The sequence below is a fragment of the Moschus berezovskii genome, chromosome 18, assembly GCF_049115385.1.
Source record: "Moschus berezovskii isolate FMDL1 chromosome 18, NW_MosBer_1.0, whole genome shotgun sequence".
Taxonomy (NCBI): domain Eukaryota; kingdom Metazoa; phylum Chordata; class Mammalia; order Artiodactyla; family Moschidae; genus Moschus; species Moschus berezovskii.
The window spans coordinates 14925539-14943450 of record NC_142477.1 but is presented as its reverse complement, the minus strand read 5'-3'; positions in this window follow the sequence as shown (position 1 = coordinate 14943450).

The following is a 17912-nucleotide window of genomic DNA, read 5'->3' as shown; positions in this document are numbered from 1 at the left end:
TTGGTGGTATGATGTCACAAACGCAGAATCAAAAATGGTGCTCTGTTGGCAATAAACCAATATATTATCTCCAGGGTACAGATAAAGCAGATATAAATAAATAATCTCAAGAGCACAAGTAATAGTAAAATGTAGTGAAATAATTAGGTTGTGATGGATTCCAAGTAATAATTACCATTATTTGCTGCATAATTAATCTAAGTCTAGATAACATGATACTGAATAATTGCTGCATTTAACCATCATTTTGCAAATTCCTGCTGACACAGCCCAGCTCTTGGACCTATGTATGACTGCTTAGGACACTGTGAACTGCAATCTAAACATAGGTTATAAACTCATTTACCAGCATTGACGGAAGTTACCATGTAAGAGGCACACTAAAAAAATTCTTGGAAAACACACAACAAGGAAAACAGTGCAATGCAGAAGCATGGACATTTTTCTAAGGGTGCAGATCTGGGTGAAGGAGACAGTTAACCAAGGGGCGGAGGGCAGTGCTGGCCGTCACCCATGCTAGTGGGGGTAGGAGCATGTGCCCTGCCCTGGAGAGAGAGATGGACTTGAGGGGAGAGGGGGGGCAACTCCCGGAGTCTGGAAAGCTCTGTGGAGGGCAGAGCAACAGAAGGCTGCCAAGGCTAGGCATGTGGAGAAGAATTAGAGAACAGAGTTGTGGAGAAGAAGGATTCATGAATTGGAAGGCATCTCCCTGCCCAGACCCAGTACTGGACCAGGAGCAACTGGAGCAGGGATGGATTTAGAACCTGGGCTCCCCATTTTCCTGGAGTCTTTAAACCTGATTCTGCAAAGAACAAGCCCAGAAGAGAGGAAGTGTTAGTTGCTCCATTGTGTCAGACTTCACAACCCGATGGCCTGTGCAGCCCACCAGGCTCCTCTGTCCGTGGAATTCTCCAAGTGAGAATACTGGAGTGGATTGCCACGCTCTCCTCCAGGGGAGGGGAGAAAAAGCCATCATAAAGATGACAGTTGTGGCACCTCTTGTTTTAGAAAAATAAGGTAGAACTCTGTTTCCAGCCTTGGCTGTGTTGAGGCAAATAAGTGCTCCTGCTACCTGGTGACAACGATACACAGCTGCTTCTGGCTGTTACAGTAAGTGAATTACTGTGGCTCAATCTGATCTTCACAAGACTTGCAAGATGGGAGCATAACATACATTACCACCCCCCTTTACTAACACGGAAAGAGAGACCCAGGCATTACCTAGCTTATTCAAACAGGGTTTTTGAATCCTAACTCTGTGTTTTCAGCATTATATAAACTATATATATATAATTATTTGTATATTGCTGTTGTTGTTCAGGCCAAACAACTAACAGGGAGCCCGACCTGTCAGCAGACAACTGGATTAAAGATTTGCTGAGCATGGCCCTGTCCACCAGAACAAGACCCAGTTTTCCCACAGCCAGTTCCTCCCATCAAGAAGCTGGCACAAGCCTCTTATCCTCATCCATCAGAGAGCAGACAGAAGTTTAAACTATAACCCCAGAGCCTCCAGAACAAAAACCACAATCACAGAAACCTAACCAAAATGATCACATGGACCACAGCCTTGTCAAATCAATGAAACTATGAGCCGTGCTGTGTAGGGCCACCCAAGACAGACGGGTCATGGTGGAGAGCTCTGACAAAATGTGGTCCACTGGAGAAGGGAATGGCAAACCATTTCAGTATTATTGCTTCTAGAATGCCATGAACAGTATTTGTGTGTGTGTGTGTGTGTGTGTATATATATCAAACAATGAAGATTAATCAAGTAGTGGATTCTGGAATTGATATTTACTTTTCTATAAAGCAGTACTACCCAGAAAAATAATGGCAGAAATATAGGTTAAATCAGGGTTGCCAGGTAAAATGCAAGATACCCAATTATATTTGACTTTCAGATAACAGTGGAAAGGATTTTCATGGCAAAATTTTTCTACAGCTGCCATAGCAAATCACCACATAGTCAATGATTTAAAAACAGAAATGTGTTACCTGCAGAGGTCAGAAGTTCAAGATAGGTGGGCAGAGTTGTATTCCTTTGGGGACTTCAGGGGAGAATCGGTTTCTTTACTCTTTGCAGCTTCTACAGGTCACCTGCTTTCCTCAGCACCATCTTTAAAGTCAGCAGCACAGTATCTTCAGACAAATCTCTACCTGACTGGCTCTCCTGCTTTCTCTGTCTCTCTTAACCTTAGTCTCGTGTCTCCCTCTCTCCCTTATAAGAACCTTTGTAATTACACTGACAATCTCCCCATCTTGCTCTCTTTAACTCAATTACATCTGCAAAGTCTGTTTTGCCAGGTAAGCCAACATACTCACCAGCCTGTGGATGAGGATGCAGACAGCTCTGGGAGGACTTTATCCTGTCTATTACCTCTGGCTTTGCTGTAGAGTCATATAGAGACCATACCAAAAAAAAAAAAAACTTTTTTTCAAATAGTTCCTTGCTGTGTTGATATCTAAATTCCTAGAAAAAGACCCTAAAATAATCTAGCTCATGGTATGTGCTTTGTGGGGTGAGGGGGTGGGGTGGAGAATGAAATTCATTTATTTTTACACTTGTACAGTTCCAAAATCACTGAACAGGTGGCAATTCTCATACATATTTCTAGCTGTGTTTTTTTTAAGATTTCTTTTGCTAAATGTATTTATGTTATTTAACCATATTCATTGGAGCTTCCCTGGTGGCTTGGCAGTAAAGAATCTGCCTTCAAATGCAGGAGACGTAGGTTCGATCCCTGGATCGGGAAGATCGCCTGCAGAAGGGAATGGCTACCCACTCCAGTCTTCTTGCCTGGAGAAACCCATGGACAGAGGGTCCTCATGACTGAGAGACTGAGCAGAGCACACAGCACAGCCTCCAGGCTGTGAGAGGATACATTCCTATTGTTTTGAGGCATTCGAGTCGCGTTAACTTTTGACAGGAGCCCTGGGAAACCAACACACTTTGTTCAGGCAAGATTCCATTTAACTGATAAAATCTGACCTTGCTCTTCATCTCTCAGTTCAGTTCAGTCACTCAGTCGTGTCCAACTCTTTGCAACCCCATGGACTGCAGCATGCCTGACCTCCCTGTCCATCACCAACTCTTGGAGCCTGCTCAAACTCATGTCCATAGAGTCGTGATGCCATCCAACCATCTCATCCTCTGTCGTCCCCTTCTCCTCCTGCCTTCAATCTTTCCCTGCATCACGGTCTTTTCTAGTGATCAGTTCTTCACATCGAGTGGCCAAAGTACTGGAGCTTCAGCTTCAGCATCAGTCATTCCAATGAATATTCATATCTCAGTTGGATCTCAGTTCCAAATCAGTTGGAAATCAGACTGGTTGGATCTCCTTGCAGTCCAAGGGACACTCAAGAGTCTTCTCCAACACCACAGTTCAAAAGCATCAATTCCTCGGCACTCAGCTTTCTTTATGGTCCAACTCTCACATGCATACATGACTACTGGAAAAACCATAGCTTTGACTAGATGGACCTTTGTTGGCAAAGTAATGTCTTTGCTTTTTAATATGCTGTCTAGGTTGGTCATCAATGAGAGACTTGATCTCTCACTGATGACATTTTTTAAGTCTCACTCTCCCTTCCCCTTCAGCCCTGTATCTGGACAGACTCCTAGGTAGACCATGAGTTCACTTAGCAGCAGCATACTTTCAATATCCAGTGATTACAGAAACGCATAATAGCAAAGTTGCTCTGAATTTATTAATGCTTTGAAATAAATTAGTACTTTTTATTTCAACATAATGTATGCACTTGAATGTAATAGTAAGTATATGTGAGGGATGTTGTATATTCTTTCTAAAGACAATGGCCATTTGGTATTCCAAATCCATTTTATTAATTAACTTTTATCAGTTTTCAACTGAGGGATAGCTGATTTACAATGTGGTGTTAATTCATTTTAATTCATTTTTTAATAGTGAATGGCCAGCTCAGAAGTCAGGGCACTAAACAAGCTCAGTCCCAAAGACTTATGGAACATTCATGAGTCCTTTGCAAAAAGTAAAAAGTTCAAAGAAACTTTTACAGAATGTTATTGTTAATTTACTTTGGGTTCTGCTGGGTCTTTGTTTCTACACTCGGGTTTCCTCTAGACGCCGCGAGCAAGGGCCACTCTCCAGGTGTGGTGCGTGGGCTTCTCAGGGTGGTGGCTTCTCTTGGTGCAGAGCATGCGCTCTGGGGCACCCAGGTTTCCGTAGTTGTGGCTTTCAGGCTCTAGAGCTCAGGCTCAGTAGTTGTGTGGCATGCACTGAACTGCCTCAAGGCATGGGAAATCTTCCCAGAGCAGGGATAGAACCTGTGTCTCCTGCATCGGCAAACAGATTCTTAAACCACTGGTCCACCAGGGAAGTCCGAAAGTTTAAAAAAAATAATTTTTTTTGAGCTTGCATGGTGAAAACATCTAGGAAATACTGCACATTAATCTTCTTCCTCTTGGAGTCACAAAGCAAAATAAGTTGCAAAATTTCTGAGAAGTCCTGAAATAACGACAGCTCTGTACTTTTGTTTACCCTCGACTCTCAATCCTAGAGTTTCCGAGTCACGTTTGATTATAAAACCCTTTCTTCCCATCAGACCTGTTGGGTGCTTGGTGCTTTTGCAGAGAAACTAGACAACACTAAAGAGGGAAGACACTGGCATTGAATGACTGACATCTACAGAAACCAATAGGACCTACAACTTTTCTTCAACACCTGGGACACCAGCCTTCATGTCCACCACCCGACCTGCCTCTTTCCTCAGTTCATGAGAAGAATTCTAGAGGTCATTAAGACAAGCTGACATCAGAAAGAATCAGTCAGCGTCTCTGAGAACCTTGTCCATGATGGCACCACAGATTTGGTGTCATCTGATTTCAGCTTTAACCCAATTTTTAGCAAGTTTTGACAAGGTTAACTTAATCAGCAAGCAGATGATGGCAGCAATGCAACAATAAAAAAAAAAGAAGGCTCCTTTGGATCTCCAAGGTGATGACGCATTTCTGCTTTGGTTCCAATTTCTGCTTGCCATGAGTCTAGGACTTGGCATTCACCTCCTCGGGCCAGATGCTAAATTAAGTTTGAAGACATTCAAGGTATTCATTATTGATTGGGTTTTTGGCAGCAACAGAGAGAACTAAAGGAGCAGCTGTGGTTTCAAAGGTACCATCTCTAAGTTAAGACTTGCCAAAAATAACAAGCAAACTTTCCAGGTCATCTCCTCTTTAAGGGATCAAAGTCAGCTGCCCTGGGCTCTTGGAAGAAACGATCAAGGAAAACAGTGCTCCCAGTGGCTCCATCGCTCCCTGCATAGAAGAAAAGAGGAGCTGCCAGGTTGAGAGTTCACATTAAGTAGGAATAATAAACCTATAAAGAAGTGGATGGCAACTCACTCCAGTATTATTGCCTAGATAATCCCATAGACAGAGGAGCCTGGCAGTCTACAGTCCATGGCCAAAGAGTCGGACACGACTGAGTGACTAAACAACAAAAAAAAAAAAAAAGAAGAAAAATGGCTCTCTCTCACTTGAGAACCACATCTGTCACAATATTTTGGTTGCACGTAACTGAAACCTTGACCCAGACTGCAACAAGCAAAATGGAATTAATTTACTCATGTCAACAGAAATTCCAGAAGTCAGCAGGCTTCAGGCATGGCTGGATTCAGAAGCCAGATAAAGTCACCATGGACCTGCTTCTCTCTAACTCTTAACTCTGTCTTCAGAGCTTTTGGCTGTAACAACCAGGTGCAGATGTCACAAACTCTCTAAGAATCTTGTCCTCTCAACTGTAAATCCATTAAGCCAGAATAACTCCAAGAAGCCTCAGAGAAAGTCTCAGGGCATCTCATTAGTTGTTATAGGGTCCCAGGCTTATCCCTGAATGAGTTACTATAGATGGAAGAATGGAAAGCTCTAAAGATACAAACTGTTTAAAAATTATTACATACCAAGCACCAGACTAAGAGCTTTCCTGTGTATTTCTTAAAGCCTTTTTAAAATCCCAACATTAAAATATACTTTGAAATATTTGTTAAAATATTTGATCTTATAGTCAAGAAAAGAGAGGCTCAGAGAGGTTAAATGCCTTCTTCAAGGTCACACAGTAAGTGGTGGGATTTAGGGCTTCCCTGGTGGCTCAGCTGGTAAAGAATCCACCTGAATGTGGGAGATCTGGGTTCAGTCCCTGGGTTGGGAAAATCCCCTGGAGAAGGGAACGGCTACCCCACTTCAGTATTCTGGCCTGGAGAATTCCATGGACTATATAGTCCATGGGATTGCAAACAGTTGGACACAACTGAGCGACTTTCACTTCAGAGAGTTATATGAGTGTTTGGATTCATATACTTGAGGTATGAGCTTCCCAGGTGGCGCTAGTTGTAAAAAATCCACCTGCCAATGCAGGAGACACAAGAGACATGGGTTCAACCCCTTGGATGGGAAGAGCCCCTGGAGGAGGGCATAGCAACCCACTCTAGTATTCTTGCCTGAAGAGTCCCATGGACAGAGGAGCCTGGAGGGCTACAGTCCATGGGGCCGCAAAGAGTTGGACATGACTGAAGCGACTTAGCATGCACGCATGCACACAGTTAAGTGGGGCTTGGGAGCCGTTTAGCCCAAAGCAGAATCATACTTCCAGCGTCCTTCACATATGTTCTCCCAGATGTTCACAGCCTTCCAGGGAAGGACCCAGAATAAAATCAGCCCAATCGAATCCAGTGAGCAGCAGAAAGGTCCCTCTTACGCTGAACTGGCATCCATTCCCCTGTACGTTCCATCCCCTAGGTCTTTTTGACACCAAACCCTCATTTTTCCTTTGAAAGTGAAAGTGTTAGTCACTCAATCGTGTCCGACTCATTGCGACCCCACGGACTGTTGCCTGCCAGGCTTTCTCTGTCCATGGAATTCATTAAAACTCTGTCTCCTTTATCTGGGGGGCGGGGTTGCTATCTTTGTTCTTGCAACTATGAATTACTATAATTAGGACTTTCTCTTTAAAATTTTGACCTTTTTAATTGCACTTGGATTTCACCTTGCCTGTTTCACCTGTCTTTCTGCATCCTGAGTCAGCATTCAAGGAATCAGGCACCTCTCAGCGCCATAAACCTGACCCTGCAGGGCTTCATTCTGGTCCCATGTTCAATAGGAGCAAACCCCGCAGGTGACTTTTCAGAATCAAAAATTTTATCAGTGAGGAATATGGCTCACCTTGCCATTTGCAGCTCAGATCTGTGCTCCTTGGCTTGTAAATATCTCCTAGATTTTTACTCATCAAAACGGATGCATTATAGAGGTAATTAATACTAGCATCTTTGTCTTAACCATCTCGTCTCTGGGATACGGTGAAGGACTGGGAAGCCTGGCATGCAGCAGTCCACAGGGTCACAAAGAGTCGGCCTGAATGACTGAACACTAGTCTTAACCTTGTCACACGCTCTGTCCTTATGATATGGCCTTTTGAACTTGCGCTGTCTCACAACCTAGTAAGTGATCTTGGGCAGACCCTTTTCTTGCCAGGACCTCAGTTTCCTCCACTGGCAAAATGAGAGTATTGCCCTACAGGGGCATCAAGGCTCCCCCTCCTGCAAATTTATTCTTTGAAATCTCTGGCTGTGCTTCTCACACAACCAAATGCTCAACAAAGCTTTCACTTCTTGCTCTCATGGTTTGGTTTTGAATTTCAACACTATTTTTAAAATACCCTCAATTTCCTGCAAGTTTAGACAACAGCAGTTCAGTGTCCCACCTAGTACATTTACAGTCCATCCATTTACTTGCTTGTAGATTTGTTTCATTCCCTCTCATTTCGTTTCAAAGGTTTGCACGTCAAAGTAGCTCCTTGCCTGTCCAGAGAAATCTCTCTGGGTAATTCTTAGAGATAACTGAAGTGTACCTTTCAGACATTTGAATATATACCTCGACTCAAAGCAATTCCCACCAGAAACTCCAAGTGATATGCTTTCAATTACAGGCCAGGAATAGGTTATTTTCCGTTATAAAGACAAAGAGTCAATGGGACTTTATTAAAATAGCATTTCCTATCTTCCGTGACCACATCTTGTCGAGTTGACTCCTGGGAGCTGCGTTCTCTGCTAGCATTCTGGTTTGGCTGACACATTTTTGGGTCTATCAGGATTGCCACTACCAGGCACCACTACTGATGCTGCTTTAAAAACATGAGCATTTATCCATTTTTCTCTGCACCATGCCAAGTTTGGCTCCTCTTTCAAAAGAATGAACAGCAAGTGAAGTAAGTACATGTTTAGCTTATGAACGTAAAAGAAAGAGATGTTATAAAATTAATGAATCCAGCTGTTTCCAAAGCTCCTATAGACAAAGCCATTTATCAACTGAATACCTCCTACAACTTGATTGCAAATGTTCCAGCTATGGAAATGTTGATGAATCCTGGAAACTTGTTCCAGAAAATCTCTGACTTGGATAGGACTGACACAGGTCAATAAAATATCCAATAACCATCACTGGACTAACAGGAGATTTTATTTCAAACAGGAAAATTAATATAGTTGGAGAGAACAAGAAATAAGACCTGGAATAAGTAATGCCTTCACTTTTTTTTCTGGTCTTAAGCATCTGTCCATGACAGACATGTGCATGCGTGCTCAGTCATGTCCAGCTCTTTGCGATCCCATGGACTGTAGCCCGCCAGGCTCCTCTGTTCATGGAATTTTCCAGGCGAGAATACTGGAGAAGTTTGCCATTTCCTTCACCAGGGGATCTTCCTGACCCAGGAATCAAACCCACGTCTCCTGCATCTCCTGCCTTGCCAGGCAGATTCTTTATCACTGCACCACCTGGGAAGCAGACACAAACACAGGGAGCTTTAAGTAAGGGCTCCGATCTACTTGGAAGAAGTTACGTGAATTTAGCCTTTCCTCTTATGGATAAAGTGATCTCCAATTATTTTGTGTACCTTAGGTTATAGCCCTCTATTCGATCAAACAATGATACCACCCAGACAAAGAGTTGTCAAAATAAGCGTCAGTGATTTGCGGGACTTCCCTGGCAGTCCAGAGGTTAGGACTCTGTGCTCTCACTGCTGGTTCAATCCCTGGTTGTGGAACTAAGATCTCATAAGCCCCGTGACAAGGCTAGAAAAAAAAAAGTAATTGATTCTGGCTGATAGAGTAGAAAAAGAATGCTTTTACAGGACTGTTTGGAGGGCTAATGAAACAGAATTGAGGTTAAGATTCCAGATACCTAGAAACCAACATCAGAGGCGCCTATTGAGGAACACGCTTCCGCTGCTGCCTCTGGGCACACGCAAGGAAGCAGCGCTGATGGCACCTGCCTCTGCTGCTTCTGCGTCAGAGAGGGATCTTGCCCAACATCTGTGCACCCAGCTGTGCTAGGAGAATGGATTCTGCCCAGAGCCACCCTCCTTCCGTGGTGGAGGCGGGGGGGTCGAACTCAGGTCACATGTTTGCACTGATGCTTCAAAGATGGCTCAGGGTTTGAACATTCCAGTCCGTGCCTTGGGAAGGCTGGACTCAGCCCAAGCAAGATGTCCTAAGAGTGTCCCACCTCCAGGCAAAATGACAAATGCCACTAGGACATCCTTGAGGATTAAAATTACCTCTAACTTGAAAAAACTAAAAATAGAGTTACCATATGATCCGAAATCCCACCTTTGGATATATAGCTGGACAAAACTTAATTGAAAATGACACGTGTATCCCAATGTTCATAGCAGCACGATACAACCTAAATGTCCATCATCAGAGGAAGGGATAAAGAAGATGTGCTATTTAAATACAATAGGATGTTAGTCATCATAAAGACTGAAACAATGCCATTCGCAGCAACATGCATGAACCTAGAGATTATCATACTACGTAAAGTTAGTCAGAGAAAGACAAGTATCATATGATATCACTTCTAAGTGGAATAAAAAAATAATCCAAAGGAAGTATTTACAAAATGGAAGCAGACTCACAGACACAGAAAACAAGCTTATGATTACCATAGGGAGAAGGGGAGGGAGAGGGATAAATTACGAGGTTGGGATTAACAGATACACCCTACTGTATATAAAATACATAAACAACAAGGAGCTAATGTAAAAAGCAGAGACGACGTTGCCAACAAAGGTCCGTCTAGTCAAAGCTATGGTTTTTCCAGTGGCCATGTATGCATGTGAGAGCTGGACTGTAAAGAAAGCTGAGCACTGAAGAATTGATGCTTTTGAACTGTGGTGCTGGAGAAGACTCTTGAGAGTCCCTTGGACTGCAAGGAGATCCAACCAGCCCATCCTAAAGGAGATCAGTCCTGAATATTCATTGAAAGGACTGATCCTGAAGCTGAAACTCCAATACTTTGGCCACGTGATGCGAAGAACTGACTCACTGGAAAAGACCCTGATGCTGGGAAAGATTGAGGGTGGGAGGAGAAGGGGATGACAGATGATGAGATGGTTGGATGGCACCACTGACTCAATGGACATGAGTTTGAGTAAACTCCTAGAGTTGGTGATGGACAGGGAGGCCTGGCGTGCTGCAGTCATGGGGTCGCAAAGAGTCAGACACGACTGAGTGACTGAACTGAACTGAATGTATAACACAGGAAACTATATTCAGCTACCCAGGTGGCTCAGTGGTAAAGATTCCACCTACCAGTGCAAGAGACGTGGGAGATACAGGTTCAATTCCCAGGTGGGGAAGATCCCCTGGAGTAAGAAGTGGCAACCCACTCCAGTACTCTTGCCTGGGAAATTCTTGGACAGAGGAGCCTGGTGGGCTACAGCCCACGGGGCTGCAAACGGTGGGTCACAACTGAGTGACTGAGCACCATAATGGAGAAGACTCTGAGGCTGTGCGCGTGAGACTGTCATAATATTATCAATCAACCACAGCTGGGTTCTTAAAAATCATGTCTACCCATTGCATTCATCAGCAAGCTAGGAGAAGCTGTGAGTAGGACAGCCAAATGTCAGAACCTTGTAGCCTATCAGATGCCCCTGCTTCTTCCATCCATTCCATTTGCCTTCCTTAGGCCTGGCCTCCCTCCTTCCAGGCCAGACAGAAAGTGTTCCAATGCTAAAGGCTGAGATAGGATGACAGGAACCTGGTTTATCCTCCCATCGTCAACACCTGGGAGACTGGACAAGATATGTTCAGTAAAGATTTGGACCGAGAGCTACCTGGGATTATCATCCACAAGAGGAAGGAAACAGAATGGCCCCAGGATGGCACCAGGGCAAGAACCTGGCTGAGTTGAGGAGAGCTCAAGTTTGGGGAGGCAAAGGGGATCTGAGTTTGTGGGCAGAGAGAGGAGAGAAGGAAACTGCACAAGATAAGTTAAACAGTGCCCCTCTCCCAAGACCCTGAAAAGTCCTTGCCTTGCCCTCCCTGGCTGGACTTCTCCTAGCCCAACACACTGATTTTCATACAGTTTTCAGACGTATTAAGGAGCAACTACTAGGCTACAGATTTCCTCAATTAGCACAAGCGTGTTTCCTGTGTGCTCCAGGTCATACTTTTTAGAAAGATCATTCTTTGAGTTTCTTCTGCAAATGTCTTAATTAATTTAGTCTAAAATGGTCTTCTAAGCAGGCTTTCTGCTCCAAGCATGTCACTAAGTGTGGAACGTCCGGTTAAGGAAGTCAGCTTGGTAAGGAACGTGTACTTCTGACTCACTCCATAAGGTACATTTTGGATGGTCATGTTTTCAGCAGGTAACCTTTGCTCCATATCCTGGCAACATCTTCTTCCTTTTGAATTTCAACATATCTGCAGGCATCATTACCTGCAGCAGTCTGAGAATCTTCAGGAACAATTTTTGTGCTCATCTATGAAACTAAATTACTTTAAAAATATAAAGAAAGACCAAGATACAACCCAGCTAATGTGTTCCTCTCCGTTGCAGTGGATATATGTTAGGTTCTGGCCATGAAACACCTTCTGCTTTGGGTAATAATGATACCGTTTTCCTCTGGGGCTTGCTACCTTCCCCACCCTCTGATCTGCACATTGGGATGAGAGTTGGCCCTTCTCCTAGCCCAGGACTCAGATCTGACCAATCAGAGGATGGTATCTCCCTAGTCACTCTGATTGGTTCAGAGATGATCATATCATCCAATCAGAGCCAGCGAATGTAAGACCATTCCTGATGGCTTCTTAGCAGTAAGGACGATGAGAACCAGCTGCTAGCTGAGAATGAAGCTCCGTGTGTGTGTGTGTGTGTGTGTGTGTGTGTGACTGTGTGTGTCTGTGTGTGTGTTAGAGTGTGTTGCCATTTCCTGCCCCAGGGGGATCTTCCTGAGTGTGTGTGTGTGTGTGTGTGTTAGAGTGTGTTGCCATTTCCTGCCCCAGGGGGATCTTCCCGACCCAGGGATAAAATCCTTGTACACTTGTGTCTCCTGCGTTGGCAGGTGGATTCCTTACCACTAGCGCCACCAGGGAAGAATGAAGCTAAAGAAGCAGAATTCAGAGCCAGGGGATCGACGCAAGTCTCAGATGGCTATCTTCGATTGCCTTGGCCAAGTCTCACCTTGAGGATTTTAGTAAATGGACCAGTAACGCCCCATTTTCTGCTTACGTTTGAGTTGACTTTCCTATCGCTTGCTATTGAAGGGCCAAACCCCACCCGAAGCAGATCTAACCTGAAGCTTTTAAATAAATGAACCTATAATTTCCCTTCTGCTAAGGTTTAAGTTGCGTTTTCCAGTAGTTGCTATTAAAGCACTCCTGATGTACCCATTGGAGGGACTGATGCTAAAGCTGAAACTGCAATACTTTGGCCACCTCATGCGACGAGTTGACTCACTGGAAAAGACTCTGATGCTGGGAAAGGTTGGGGGCGGGAGGAGAAGGGGACGACAGAGAATGAGATGGCTGGATGGCATCACCGACTCTGTGGACATGAGTTTGAGTGTACTCCGGGAGTTGGTGATGGACAGGGAGGCCTGGCGTGCTGTGATTCATGGGGTCGCGGAGAGTCGGACACGACTGAGCGACTGAACTGAACTGATGTACCAATTGAATCACTCCACTGCCTCGTTTTGTGCTGATTTTCCAACCTGCTTTAACGCCCGCTCATCACGCAGGAAGACGGGGGCGTTTTTACAGATCCTTTCTTCTCAGTGTGGCCTCTGACATTCCTGGTTCTGTGGACAACAGGATGAGAAATGCTGAGCGACGTTAGGCAAGTTACTTGGGGCTTTTTGTTTCACACATGCCAAAGGGCATCATGAATTTCCAAGGTTTATTTGCAAACTGCCAGCTAAAAATCAGTGCTCGCCACCTGCCTCTACAAGGAGCAAGTCACTAGCCATGGCGACCGCTGATCTTTCACACCCACCAGAAAGGAATGAGGCGCTTTGCTCTGGGAAAACTTGGCAGGATGGGCTCTCAGATAGTTAGATACTCTGAGGAGATGAGTTTTTCAGCCTCGATTCTTGCATTATCTCAGAGTTAGGAAAGCACTGGTCAATGATGGTGACAGCTGCTCCTCGTGTTTGGAAACAAGTCTTTGCCAAAATGAGGGCCTGACCACACGTACCTCCCTCACTAACATCACATACTCTGATGATGACCTTCTGTTCTAACTCTTTGGAGCAGTTCCTCAAAGCTATCTGGGAGGCTGTCTCCCAGGCTAACCGTAGCTGACTTTTTATTTGTTCACATTTTCTCTATTTAGTGCACCATTCTTTAAAAAGCATTTATCAATTGTCAGTAATTGGTATGCTCACTCTGTTCCCATAGAAGGTTATTTTAATTATATCCTAAGACAAAGTAGCCCTTTTTAAGGACATAGAACCAAAAGAACTATGGATACATCAGTTCAGTTCAGTTCAGTTCAGTCGCTCAGTCGTGTCCGACTTTCCGCAACCCCATGAATCACAGCATGCCAGGCCTCCCTGCCCATCACCAACTTCCGGAGTTCACTCAAACTCATGTCCACAGAGTCAGTGATGCCATCCAGCCATCTCATTCTCGGTCGTCCCCTTCTCCTCCCGCCCCCAACCTTTCCCAGCATCAGAGTCTTTTCCAGTGAGTCAACTCGTCGCATAAGGTGGCCAAAGTATTGCAGTTTCAGCTTTAGCATCAGTCCTTCCAATGAACACCCAGGATTGATCTCCTTCAGAATGGACTGGTTGGATCTCCTTGCAGTCCAAGGGACTCTCAAGAGTCTTCTCCAACACCACAGTTCAAAAGCATCAATTCTTCGGCGATCAGCTCTCTTTACAGTCCAACTCTCACATCCATACATGACCATGGGAAAAACCATAGCCTTGACTAGACGGACCTTGGTTGGCAAAGTAATGTCTCTGCTTTTTAATATGCTATCTAGGCTGGTCATAACTTTCCTTCCAAGGAGTAAGCGTCTTTTAATTTCATGGCTGCAATCAGCATCTGCAGTGATTTTGGAGCCCCCCAAAAATAAAATCTGACACTGTTTCCACTGTTTCCCCATCTATTCCCCATGAAGTGATGGGACCAGATGCCACATAGAGCTACATAATTCCATAGGTCACTGAGAGGTCCCATCAGGATAAGAATATTAGCCAAGTGTGGGGGCTTGTACAGTGAAAGGAAGTATTTCCATTCTTCTTAAAAAGTCACAAGAGGAAAGGAAAGGAAATGGTGGGCAGAGAAGAAAGTCACGTCAGCTTCACAGCAATCCACCTGGGGTGTGGAAATTTGGAACAAGCCTCGTCCTTCCTCCATTTCCCTGACAATTCCTTTCCTGGTGTTGCCTTGGATTCTTCTTCCTCCATTCACTCCCTAAACGTTGATCATCCTCAAACCTCACCTCTTCTTGCTCTCTGCCCTCTGTTTATACAAATCGATGATTGAGCCATCATTTGTCTACTGGATACCTTCAAGTTCATATCTCTTGCCAAGACTGTACCCCAAGCTCCAGACTTTAAATGTGAGTGTCTTCATCACTTCTCCCCTGAACATCTCACAGGCATGCAAATGATTCATTTTCCTCCAATTCCCTGGTAACCTCCCCTTCCCTGCATCTCCCAGCCCAGAAGATATCCCCACTGCCCGTGCAGTAGTGACAGTCATTCTAAACCCTCCTCCCTCCTCTGCCCATATCAGTAATCAATTCCATTGCCTTGAAGTTTCTCAGTCCTATATGTTCCTTACTTCCCACTGAATCCGCCTTTTCAAGCCTTTATTCCTTTTCACCTGGACTCTTGAAAACAGCATCTTCATTGACTTCCCTTTCTCTAGAAGCTCCCCCTCCAACCTATATTCTACACTTTGGCCAGATGTACTCTTGAGCAACATAAATCAACCCGTATTGCTGCCCTGCTTTTCAATTCCTTTCTGAGAACTTCCAGCATAACATCTGAATTTCAAGAAATTCGGTCAGAACTTCCTTCCACAGTAGCTCCTGAAACCTTCTACCAGGACTTCCTTGGTGGTCCAGTGGCTAAGACTCTGTGCTGCCAATGCAGAGGGCCCCAGTTCAATCCCGGCTCAGGGAACTAGATCTTGCATACCGAAAAAAAAAAAAGATCCCACTTGCTGCAATTAAGACCCAACACAAATAAGCAAATAAGTAATTTTTAAAAGCAAAATTAAAGAAATTTTCTACCATACCTGTCCTTACAACTGTCCCAAGCAACTGGCCATGACACAGTGGTCCCCATGACTGCAGTCCTGTACCTCTGGAATGCCCATGGCCACTTTTCAAGTCCATCAGGGCTCAGACTAAACACCGTCCCCTTTAGGAAGGGTTCTCTGGTGCTGTGATCTGATTTGGACCTCTCTCCCCTTCCCCTGTGGCTCAGCTCGTAAAGAATCTGCCTGCAATGTGGGAGGCCTGGGTTCGATCCCTGGGTTGGCAAGATCTCCTGGAGAAGGGAAAGGCTACCCACTTTAGTATTCTGGCCTGGAGAGTTCTGTGGACTATGTCCATGGGTCGCAAAGAGTCGGACGCGACTGAGCAGCTTTCACCTTCGCCTTCGCCCCCTTCTACAGTGTCTCTTCATGCTCTGTCACGTCCTTTCTACTCTGTGTTGCAACCACTGGTTGGCTTGGCTCTTTCCAGAACGGAAGGCAATTTGAAGTCCGCGCTGGGCATCTTGATGACCTAAGCTTCTGCCACGAAGCCTGGCATGTTAACAGTGCTCAGTATGGTGAGTTGCTCCGTGGAATTGCTGGGCGGGGGCGGGTCACTTGAGATGGGTCTCAGAAATTATATCACATGCAGAAGACTTGGACATATCAAAGGAAACAATCAGCAAGGAACTGTACTATTGCAATTAAAGTGACACATATAAATCTGGGGCACAGGAGCAGCATTTGACTTAGAAATTGGCCAGGTGACAGTTCTTGGACCCCTAAGATAGGAGGAGAGATTTTCGTCGAGATAACAGACTGAAAACCATGATGACTTCATACTTTGGTTGGCTTCTTTGGGCTCATTCTCCATTTTCCTTAGACCACTGATCAGAATCTCATGTTGGGGGTGTGTGTCTGTGTGTGTGTGTGTGTGTGTGTGTGTGTGTTAGTTGCTCAGTCGTGTCCAACTCTTTGTGACCCCATGGACTGTGGCCCACCAGGCTCCTCTGTCCATGAGATTTCTCAGGCAAGAATAATGGAGTGAATAGCCATTTCCTCCCCCAGGGGATCTTCCTGACCCAAGGATCAAACCCGGATCTTCTGCATTGCAGGCAGACTCCTTACCATCTAAGCCACCAGGGAAGCCCAATCATATGTAGATATAACACCAATAAAACTGACCTCTATTCTTTGAACAGGGTGGTTTTTGAATACTCTATAAAATAAAAAATAAATTTTATGTTAAGTCTTTTCAAATAATCCCAAACTCGACTACACCTCTATTAGGAGGATACAAACTTTTCCTCTGAAGCCACAATATCTCTCCTATTTTTAAAACACTGAAACTTTCATTTTTTTTAACAGCGTCTTGATTTATGAGGTATTGCCATCCATAAGATCTTTATTCCCTCTAACATAAGCATTTCCCTGACAATATCTCAATGTACCTACAATACGAAGAGACCAAAAAAAAAAAGAAACCTCTAAAGCATTGTGGATACCAATACAGGTTCAGTGGTTTAACTGTTTCTCATTTAGTAAAGAGAAATTTACCAACCTTCCACCCTTCATGGGCATTTTCCAAACTCCAATAACCACCAGAATGTCAAAGCCATTTCTTTTATCCGGTTGGTAACCTCACACATAAGAACAGAGGAGTTCAGACATTAAAATGCCATTAAGATCACTTTGGTTGTAAGATTCTCACAGGCTCAGCAAATCTGGGCCTAATTACTGCCACCCTAAATGTGAAAAGAGGATATTCTGAAGTTGCTTACAGGAAGGTCTGGCACGATTTAAAAAAGATGAAAACCAGCAGTGAGACAGTGGACAACTTTAACTTAATTAAAAAAATAGCTTCTGGTGAGAAAAGCAACTTGTATTCAGAATTGCTGATACAGAAACCCTGAAATATCTAAAGTGCTCTGATAATTAAACAATCTAAGTTCTTCTGCATCCAGTCTTCTTCTCCCATTGCAGGAGAGTTATGTGCTTCCCTTTGAAGGAAGAAGGAAAGATTATGATCCAATTAAAATAAGTTTTAGATAGGAGGGGTGGTAAGTAAAGACCTATGAAGAAAGCGTGTGACCCCTTTCAAGGCCAAGCAGGAGAGACCACAGATTAGATCCTCTTAAACCTTTTATCTTCTTGGACTCCAAAATCACTGCAGATGGTGACTCCAGCCATGAAATTAAAAGACTCTTGCTCCTGGGAAAGAAAGTCATGACAAACCTAGACAGCATATTAAAAAGCGGAGACATCACTTTGCTGACAAAGGTCCATATAGTCAAAGCTGTGGTTTTTTCAGTAGTCATGTACGGGTGTGAGAACTGGTTCATAAAGAAGGCTGAGTGCTGAAGAATTGATGCTTCTGAATTGTGGTA